This window comes from Dasypus novemcinctus, chromosome 2, assembly GCF_030445035.2.
Source record: "Dasypus novemcinctus isolate mDasNov1 chromosome 2, mDasNov1.1.hap2, whole genome shotgun sequence".
In the NCBI taxonomy this organism is placed as follows: Eukaryota; Metazoa; Chordata; class Mammalia; order Cingulata; family Dasypodidae; genus Dasypus; species Dasypus novemcinctus.
This window is the reverse complement of record NC_080674.1, coordinates 151,949,497-151,958,277: the sequence shown is the minus strand read 5'-3', so window position 1 is coordinate 151,958,277 and position 8,781 is coordinate 151,949,497.

The window sequence follows — 8,781 nt, the reverse complement described above, 5'->3', positions numbered from 1 at the left end:
CAAGATCCGGGGAAGGCACAGGCTGATTGCTGACCATGACTAGTGATTAGTGATTTCAGATCGCTGGGAACCTGGGTTTAAGGGCAGCTGTTATTCCAACCTGCCCTGGACAAAGGCAGCAGAGAAGTAAAGACAGTATGCTAACTCAGAGCTGTGGAGGATGGTGGGAGAGCTGCATTTGCTGGGTAGGGACCAAATCAAGAAAGCACAGCTTTGGGAAGCTGTTGAAGAAACTCCTTCTTCCTGGCCCTACCCTCATCTCCTCTTCAGGGCAGTCTGGAGCCAGCCGGTGTTCCTTTGGCAGGTGCCTGGACTTGCTCCAGCTATGAAAGACTTACTTGGGAGGCTCTTCTTGGACTTGCCCTGCCTCCCAGAATTTGCCCTCCAGGCAAAACCAGCTTGCCACAACAAAAACAGTGTGAAAAACAGTTTAGGCAGACTGCCTGGGCAAAGGCATACTAGCTTTAAGTCTGGCAGTGGAATACCCCAGAAAGGGAGAAGTTCCATCTCCTGGGAAGTAGAGGGGGAATTCCAGGAAAACTCCTAAGGCCACTAGAAAGTACAAGCCCAAGACAGGATATAGGAGCAGAAAAGTCAAGGAGGACCATACACTTTGTTTTGGCCTTGGGTAGATCTTATCGATAGATGGATTACATGCAAGAAAACCTGTGTCATATCACTATCTGATTACAAGCTCAAGAAACAGCATCTTAGGGAATAAATCCCAGAGTTAATATTTTAAAATATTTTAACAGGCAGTGTGCAACTAAATACTGAAAGACAAACAGGTAATGATGGCCCTTTCAAAGAGAGAGGATAAAAATCGAGAAAACATCTAAAAAAGAAGACCAGGCTGTGGACATACTTGACAAAGTCTTTAAAAAAAAAATGAGCTTCAGTATGCTCAAGGAGATTAAGGAAAATATAGAGAAATATCTAAAGAATATCAGGAAAACAATGAATGAATATGAGAATTTCAATAGCGATAGAAATGTTAAAAGCAACCAAACAGGACTTCATCAAAATTAAAACCTATGCGCCTTGAAGGACTTCATCGTGAAAATAAAACAACTTATACAAAGGGAGAAAACATATGGAAACTTTATACCCTATAAAGGTTTACTATCCAGAATATATAAAGAAATCCTTTAAAACAAAAACAAAAAGACAAACAACTTAATTTAAAAATGGGCAAAGATCTGAGTAGACATTTCTCCAAAGAAGATGAACAAATGGCCAAAATGCTCAGGATTAATTGAGCAGCATCATTAACCTTTAGGGAAATGCAAATTAAAACCACAATGAGATACCATTTCACACCCACTAGAATGTCTACTATTAAAATAATGGAAAACTACAAGTGTTGGAGAGGATGCAGAGAAATAGGAGCCCTCATTCATTGTCAGGAATGTAAAATGGTGCAGCTGCTGTGGAAGATGGTTTGGCAGGTCGGCAGAAAGTTAAATATAGAATTTCCATATGATCAAGCAAATCCACTACCCAAAAGATTTGAAAACAGGGATTCAAACAGATATTTTTGCACCAATGTTCATAGCAGCATTATTCACAACTGTCAAAAAATGGAAGCAACTCAAGCATCCAACAACCAATGAATGCAAAAAAATACCCCACAAAACTGTGATATAGACATACAATGGAATATTTTCATCTGTAAAAAGGGATGAAGTTTTGATACATGAAACAGCATGGATGAACCTTGAAAACATCATGTTGAGTGAAGTAAGCCAGACACAAAAGAACACATATTGTATGATCTCACTGATAAGAAATAATTAGAATAAGCAAACTCATAGTATCTAGCCTATAGGCTACCAGGGGATAGGATGGGAGTAAGGAATAGGGAGCTAAGGTTTAAAATGTACAGAGTTTCTATTTGGGACGATGGAAAATTTTGGCAATGGATGGTAGTGATGGTTGCACAATATAATGAACAAATTAACAGCACTAAATTATATACTTCAGTGTTTAAAAAGGAAATATTAGGTTGTATATATATTACTAGAATAATTTTTTGAAAATATCCAAGGAACTGCGCAACAGAAATAGTTAACACAAACAGTTAACACAGACAGTTAACTCTAAGTTAAATCATGGGCTATAGGTAACAGTACAAGTTTTAAAATGTGCTTTCATTTTTAACAACACACCAATGCAAGTTGTTAATAATAGGGTGGTTTATGGGAATCCTGTATTTTATGCATGATTGTTCTGTAAACCCACAACTTCTCTGTAAGAAAAGAGGAATGAGCAGAGAGGAGAGTTTGACAAAAAGTAAGAGAAGAATTTGAGGCCAGAGCTAGACCCAGATGTTGGTTTGACCTACCTCTGGTTCCCTGTATTGCTCTTATCTGGAGTTGCTTGAGAACAAGGCTCAGTTGACTTTCCAAGTCTAGAAGCAAAGTACAGCCTCATCAGGGGCCACAAAAACACCCATCTGCTGGGAGCTTTGTACATTTACAGATGGCATATGCCTATTTTATGGGTGAGGCTGAGTGCGGTAAATAACAGAACTTGAGGTAAATCCAGAGCGGTCACTCAAAAGTGCCTCCAGCAGCATCCTAAGTGCCTAGTGATAGGAAAAGGGCTTTGCAAACTCTAATCCTATATATATATAGGCCTACCTCAAGAGTTCTCTTATCTCTCTATGCTCATCCCAAATCAGAATTCCCAGAGTCAGAGAGAGAAGAATCTATTTTGGCTTTTCCCTAAAACTCAGTTGAGTTCAGCTGGTGTCCCAGGCACTGTATCCTGATATTTTAGGATTTAATGACATTATTTGGGATTTTCCAATTTTTAATGTATTGCTATTAAGCAGAGGTAACTGTAATTATAGATCTATATCCTTATAAGTAAATTTAATTTTTTTTAAATTTCAGTATTTTTTATTAGAGAAGTTGTGGGTTTACAGAAGAATCTTGTAAAAAATACAGGATTTCCATATACCACCCTACTATAAACACCTTGAATTGATGTGGTATATTTGTTAAATTGGTGAAAGTACATTTTAATAATTGTATTATTATTATTCAGTTCTTTCATAGTATGCTTAATAGTGATTAATGTAATCGACTGTTTAGTGAGTGATAGGATTAGAACTCTGTGTGTATGACACCATAGCACATGAGTACACACATGTAGGTGCACATATACTTGTATGATAACCTTCAAAAAGATGTATATCATTTAAGTTACCTTTGAAGAGTCCTCCAGTTCTAAACCAAATAAATAATCCCGAGCTCCTCAAGTGGACAGATGTCTCCTTAGCTGAGCTCATCCCATACCTGTCCCAGGGAAAGGGACTAGAATCCCATAGGAAGTAGGAGATTTTACCCTAGATACTACAGTCCTATCCTGCCAAGGTTCTTTCCCCTTTTAGCACAGCTAAATTCTCCTCACAAAAGAAAGACATGTTTATTCGTATTTTCGGTTAAGTTGACTATTTATCCACATTTCCTGCTGATGAGTCATTTATGCAGTTTACTGAAAGAAAAAAAAAAAAGAGCGAACACTAAAGCACTGCAAAATTCAGGATCAAAGACGCAACACTGACGTAAGCCCCAAATAGGTATGGGTTAAGAATTTAATCAGTAAGCACATCAGTGGGCACACCAGGACAGTATTGTCAGGGAGGCTGTTTTTCCTCCTGGGAATCAGCAGACATGCTCTCTGTAGCACCTCCGTTGGGTTTTACTGTCAGAGCAAACACGGATATTCGGTCAAGGAAACAAACCACATTTGTCTGGAGTCCATGTAAGGAAGGACTTGGGAGCTTGCTCCACTTTATGCCTATGTATCAAAAAGCCTTTGATACACAAATATATATTTGTGTATATTTGTCTCTGTAAATAAAAGGCCTGAATTGATGAAAAGATAGTAGGAAAAGTGAGCAAATGAAATTGGGGGTTATGCATCTGGGGGAGCAGGTATGAGGTCCCCACCTATACCTTAAGTGCTTGGATTTGCATTCTAGACACAGACTGATTTGCTCTTTCCTACTTAAGGATTCATTTGTATGCAAAGCTGTAGGATGACTTTTATTTTCATCTATTATTCTGGACACATTTATCCAACATTTTAAAAAATCAGATGGATATACATACACATGCAACAAATTCACTAAAATATCTAGAATGATTGAAAATGTCACCAGGGAACTTAGAAATGGATTCTAATAACATGCTCTTACTATGCTTCACATGCATTGCCTATGCTAAATAATCCTCACAACCACTCTATGAAAGGGTTACTCATATGATTCTAATTTCATAGATGAAGAAACTAAGACTTATAGAGGTTACTTTGCCAAAGTCCACAGCAAGTAAATGATGGCCCATCTTGACTCCAAGTCCAAGTTCTTAGCCACTACTGTGCTGTCTCTATTTGAAGATGAATCAAGTCTGTTTGCATTATGATATCTAATACTCTCTATTTGGCAAAAGAACAAGTCCACAAATTACAAGCTTCTTAATTCCTCTCTCTATCCACAATCCATAAAACACACCTCTGAATTGTTGCATACATATTCTTTACAGTGAAAAAGAGCAAACTTTGAACTTCTTATTGAACCACTTGAAACATTGACCATCTCATGTTGCCTAACCTAACAAGCGAAAAGTTACACAATTGTTTTATAACCCCAGTCTATCTCCTTTATTATCACCTCCAGGCTTTAAAGGACAGTCCTGACATAAAATCCACCAGGTTCTCTGGTGCTCACAGTTCTCTGCCCACCAAGTGTTCAGCCATGGTTATGGACACATTCTTACTAGTTTCAGGTGCACCAGGTATTTTAGGTTCCCTGAAGAAAAGGGGCATTCCTGCTCCATTTTCCTGCTTTTACAAAAACTGCTTTCAACTACCCCCTCCATTCACCTGCCCACACAACCTCATTCTTAGATTTGCATGATTCAACAAGAGCAATACTGTTGAACTGAGGTGAAAATTCCACTGTTGTCCAGGGTCAGGTGGTCCATGTGACTGCACCAAGGTCTGAAGAAAAGCATCAGCTTTACAAGACTGACTCTGTGTTCCCTCCATTCTCTATTGCTGCTTGGGCATTCCCTGTTCTCCCACTGGCTGTTGACAATGACCAGTCCTGAAAGTGAAATAGTAGAATAGCCCACATTAGCCTTTATTTTCTAAAGCTCAGTTTAGAATATCTGCAACACTGTCGGTTATATGTGAACTTCTGTTTTGCAATTGACAACCCTCTCTTCTTCTTAAATGTACACTCGTCCTAAACTACTCCTTCTTAGCAGAACATTCTTGAGTCATTTATAGGATCATTCTCTTCTACTCGCTGGAACCCAGTTTGCTCATTTATAAAATTAAAGGAGAGGATTAAACCATTTCTGAAGTCACTTTTAGCTGTAAGGCTTTTTGATTCTACTCTAGGTTTCCATTTTCATACACTGGGGTTTCAGTTCATCCATTTATGCATTTATTCATTAATTCATTGAAAAAAATATGGAGTCTCTATTATGTGGTAGGTATTGTTCTGGATAGAGAGATTAAGCAATAACCAAGACTAATTACATCCCTGACCCACTTGGGATTTATGACCTTTTCCTTTTTCTCTATCCCAAATAACTTGAAACTGGAAGGGAGCCCATAGTGGAGTTAATCAAACAAAGCAGCACAGTGGAGTCAAACCTGGGTTCAAATCCCCTTACTAATTGTACAACCTTGTGTAAGTCACTTAAACCCTCTGAGCCTCAGTTTCTTTATCTAGAAAAATAGAGACCAAAGTCTATGTCCTAAGGTTGTTACAAGAAATAGAAATGTGAGGAGTAACTAGCACATAGTAAGTGCTCAGTCATGATAGATGGTGTTTTTATCATTTTTAGGAATAAGAGCTTTTAAGGTAACTAGCATGTTTCCCTCATGTTACTCTTCTTGGTATTATTTAATCTAGGGGACTTTTGTCATAAAGGGCATCTATCCTAGTTTAATCAGGACTTCCCTGTCCCATCTCCTTTGGCAAAGTTCATGGCATTGCAGTATGATTACCCATGGGTTGTACTCCCATGTTAGTTTCCTATGGCTGCTGTAACAAATTACTACAAATTTAGTGGGTTAAAACAATAGAGATTCATTATCTTATAGTTCTAGAGGTCAGAAGTCCAAAATGGGGTTTAATGGTCAAACCTCAAGGTGCTGGCAGAGCTGCATTCCTTCTAGAGGCCCTAGAGGAAAATTCGTTTCCTTATTTTTCCCAGCTTCTAGAAGGCACCTGTATCCCTTAGCTTATGGCCCTTCCTCCATCTTCAAAGCCATCAGCATAGCATCTGCAAATCTCTCTCTGACCCTGACACCTTTTCTGCTTTTCCACATTTAAGGACCCTTGTGATTGAATATACTGGGCCCTCTTGAATAATCTAGGATAATCTCCCTACTTTAAGGTCAGCTGATTAACAAACTTAATTCCATCTGTAACCTTAATTCCCTTTTGCCATGTAACCTGACTTATTGGCAAGCCCCAGGAATTAGGATGTTAACATGTTGCAGGGGTGACAAAATCTGACTAGCTCACGTCTCCTCAAGTTCTCTCACCATCTCCATTTTTGTATTTCTGTGATTACCGTCCACACTTTGGCTCTAGTGCCCATCCTGTGGAAGCAACCCAAGTAAGGAGGGCCTGACAAGAGCTTTCCTGGGGATAGGTCAGGGTCCCAGACCATGAGCCAGGAATCTGGGAAGCCCCTGGGAATCAGGATCAGCCTGCCCTGGCCCCATCCTTCTGTTGTTCTTTCCTACTCAAATGCTCTTCCTTGTCCACCTCTGCTTCCTGACTGAAGTATGAACACCTCATTCTGGCCTGAAAAGACCAGCTCACATGATTGGCCACCTGTATACCTTGTGCTACCTTCACACAGTGCATGTCACATACTGCAATTGTGAGTTTTCATGACTGGTATCCTGAAAGTCCTCCCTGAATCCACCCTAAAAGGTCTTTATAACATCAGACAACTTGGATTCAACTCTCAGTTCCACAACTTATTAACGATATGAACTTGGGGTACTGTTTAACCTTTTTGAACCTCTATATTCCACCCACCTTTTTCAAAGGACTGCCATGGAGATTAAACTACCTAACGCATATAAAGCCTCTTGGCTTCCTTTAATGGAAGCTGTATACCAAGCGTTGTCAACCTTCTTCTGTAAAGAGCCAGACAGTAAATATTTTAGGCTTTGTGGGCCATATAGTTTCTGTTGCAAACCCTCAACTCTGATGTTGTGCAAAGCAGCCATAGAAAAAAAATTAAATAAATTACTATATCCACTCCAATAAAACCTTATTTACAAACACAGGCAGAGGCCAGAGTTGGCCTGCAGGCCATAGTTTGCAGACCCCTGCTACATAGCCAAATATAAGAGGTGCCAAAAAAATGTTTGTTAACTCACTGTTGCCAAAGTGATTTAAACATATAAATTTTAAGAGTTCTCTTCCTCAACTCGTCACATGGTGGTTGTGAATTCAGAGAGGCAGAATCCCTTCCCACATTTGATCTTGGAGAGCTTAATGTCACATACGAATTCTTCTGCAAGCGTGGTAGAGAATGATCTGAAATTCTTCACTAAGTCTCCTATTTAGAGGTCTAATCTAATTCCCCTCACCTTGAATTTGGCTGGGTTGGACTTAGTAATTTGCTTTCACAGGTACTGTGTCAGAAGTGGTGTTTTGAGTCTTCTCAGGTGTCATCCCAGTCCTTTGGGAATGCTCACGCTGTGAACCCAGCACCCATGCTCTGTGGAGCCCAAGCCTTACAGACAGGCCACACAGAGAAGCTCTGGCCAACGTGGGGGTCCCAGTCATCAGCCAGCATCAACTACCCCCACACCAGCACAGGAGCCACTCACGTGCGTGAAGCCTACCTGGAAGTGCACATCCAGCCCCACAGGCTCCAGGTCACGCTGTGTGGAGTGGAGACGAACCAGCCAGCAAGGCCCTTCCTGATTTCCTGACCCACAAAATTATGAGGAAAACAAAATGGTTGTTTCAAGGCACTAAGTTTTAGGTTGATTTTTACATAGCAGTAGATATTCAGAAAACTGGGACTTTAACCCTATGAGTACAGTTGTTTTTGTCTGGTTTGCCCACTGTTGTGTCTTAACCTTCTAGAACAGTACTTATAACTGGAGGTAATCCATCAATAATTATTGAATGAATGAATGATTAATGGGTAACTGAATAAATATACCTTTCCCTCCATTCCTCCCTCCTTTCCTGGCCAACTCCCATCCAAATGTCAAGCCTCAGCTTAAATATCACCTTTCCCATAAAAGCTTTACCTGACTCCCCTAAATTATTTCAGATTCCACTGTTCTTTGCCTGTTCCTTTGCTATGCTAATTCATATAATGATTCTTTTAAGTCCTGTTTAATGCCTCTCCCCCTTCTAGCACATGCAATCCCTGAGAGCAAGGATGGTTCTGTCTTGTTCCCTGCTCTATCTAGAACCCACATAGATGAGGCACATAGTTAAATACTGCTGCATAAATGACAGACACAAAGATTTTATCTATAATGTTCAATGGACTTATACAGACCCAATCCCGAGAACAGTTACTTTCTTCGTTGCACATGAAATGCCAAAAGTTTTAAAATCTTTTGCAGGGGCTTTTTTTTTTTTTAATTTAATATTTATTTATTTATTTATTTCTCTCCCCTTCCTGCCGCCCCCCCCCCCAGTTGTTTGCTTTCTGTGTCCATTCACTGCATGTTCTTCCATGTCTGCTTCCATTGTTGTATTGTTGTCAG